The sequence below is a fragment of the Nannospalax galili genome, unplaced genomic scaffold (genome assembly GCF_000622305.1).
Source record: "Nannospalax galili isolate Female #2095 unplaced genomic scaffold, S.galili_v1.0 scaffold33, whole genome shotgun sequence".
Taxonomy (NCBI): domain Eukaryota; kingdom Metazoa; phylum Chordata; class Mammalia; order Rodentia; family Spalacidae; genus Nannospalax; species Nannospalax galili.
In genome coordinates this window covers 5,184,384-5,186,561 of record NW_008335436.1, presented here as the reverse complement: position 1 = coordinate 5,186,561, position 2,178 = coordinate 5,184,384, and the positions used below count along the sequence as shown (strand labels likewise).

Here is a 2,178-nt window from a genome sequence, read left to right as displayed (position 1 = left end):
TCAGGGCCTGATACAAATGTTCTGCAGTAGTTACTTTTCTCCTTACTGTGATTTATCACAGTAAGCACTTGACTCAAGCAACTGAAGGAAGAAAGGGCTTATTTTAGCAGGCCATGCAAGGCAGCAGCAACGTGAAGCAGCTCTTCATACTGCAGTCTGTAGTCAGGAAGCAGAGAGAGGTGAATGCTGGTACTCAGTTAACTTCTTTTAATTCATTCTGGGACCTCTTCTATCTACCCATCAATTGTGCTGTCTGTATTTATGGAAGATACTCTCTCTTCAGTTAAGTCTTTCTGGGAATTCCCACATAATCTGTCTACAGTTGTGTATCCATGGTGATTCTAAATCCGATCTATTTGAAAATGAAGATTAACCATCACCTATGAATATGATTGAGACAAGATTGGTTTCCCATCATGTATTTTATTTCTTCCTTTTGTATTCTGATAGAAGACTCTGAAAGACAGTTCACCTAAAAAAACCCAAACTCATTCATGTAATTGTATTTAAAATCAGAGAAAAATCAGAAATCTATTTCATAATAAGTTTTAACTATTATTTCCAGTGCACATTACTAGTGAAGAATTTATTTGCCAATATCTCTATATAAAAAGTTCAGTGTCTTTTCAATCACATTAGGCAGATTGTAGTAGATATTTAACAATCAATGACTGTAAGGTATATATATCTATCTTGGGCATAAGGAAACTAGTAGTATATTATTGATCAGATTTTGTAATTTTTTCATCTGAAGCCATTTCCCATGAATTGATAGACTGTCAGTTTCTTCATGGTAAACAACTCCTCGGACCCGTGATTCACCCTGCTGGTGCACAACACAGGTAATTACAATCCACACAGAAAGACACTCCTACCAAAACATTCTAGCATTCTTGGTAGGAAGACTCTTACTATAAAATCAACACACACACACACACAAAAATCTGATTAGCTCAAATTTTATGTCTTTGCAAGAATTTGGAATGAAATCTAGTCTGTCTATCTAGAATCTTTCCATTAAGGGAGATGAACTCTTCCTCTCCCAGCAGTAATCAGCTGTCAATAGCTCTTTGGCTAAGGTTGGGGTCTTCTGCCCATTTCTCCAGTTACGTGCTTGGTTTTCCTTGACTGAATTTGCATGAGTGTTGTGCATGCTGACACCATTGCTGTAAATTAATATGAGCAAGGTCCTAGAGGCCTGGAAGACTGTTTCCTTATGGTAATACACCAACCTTGACACTTACAATATTTCTGTCCCTTCTTCCACAATAGTTCCTGTTCTTTAAAGGAGTGGCTCTAGAAAGGCTGACTAAACTCCAGTGGATGAGCTTGCACGGAGGGACACCTTGGATACAAACCTGATTTGATAGGCAAGGCATGTAATTTGGTGGGGCAGGATACAGGAGGATGTGGATCAGGAGGGGCAGAAAGATGTTTAAGCTGTTTTATATGAGATGCATAAAAACTCAATAAAAAATAGAGATTGAAAAAAGAAATTTAGAATTGATTATAGGCCAGGTGCTTATCATTCCTGAAAGAATAGTGGGTAGGTCTGTCACAAAATATTTACTGTATTAAGAACAAGGCATCATCTCTTGGTCAATATTACATTCTCTGTGTCACCCACCGAAGATATGAATGAGCAAATCCATTATTTGTATTCATGATCTGAGAACTAAGAAAAGTAAATTTTCGTATTTTTCAACTAGGCAGACACAGTAAAAATCAGTAAAACTGGTTGTATCACTAAATTGATTTTATTATGCTTAATTCCCTTCACTTTTATTAATGGATTACAAGTCCAAGATTGTTTTCTCAACAAAATTCATATTTGAAGGAAAGTCATTTCTTTCCAAATGTCTGTCCCACTGTACCTTGCTGTATGAATATGCAGATCAGTAATGCATCCACTGCTTTAAATGTTGAACAAACCTGCAATCCAAACACACAGACCCTCAAAAAAGTGTTGTTTTAACTCCTATCATTTTTCCAAAATAGTAAGAACTTACCTTCTTAGATATCAAGACTCTATGCCTGAGATTACAAGACATAAAACAATAGAAATTAAATTTGGTTTCCCATAGTTGTTTTCAGCCTATAATGCATTAATTAATATATTTAACCCCTTTCAAGGAAACAATGCTTTTAAACCAGTTTCGTGGGTAATATTTAACAATA

General features: G+C 35.9%; 1 long non-coding RNA gene across 1 annotated transcript in view; it reads right to left on the bottom strand.

Annotated features, from left to right (window-relative positions):
• Nucleotides 1-1,781: 1,781 nt before the first annotated feature.
• Nucleotides 1,782-2,178, bottom strand: part of LOC115069815 — a 6,314-nt gene continuing 5,917 nt past the window's right edge. The window contains exon 3 of the long non-coding RNA XR_003849045.1: nt 1,782-1,932. This is a non-coding gene — a long non-coding RNA (uncharacterized LOC115069815). The remainder of the gene's footprint in view (nt 1,933-2,178) is intronic.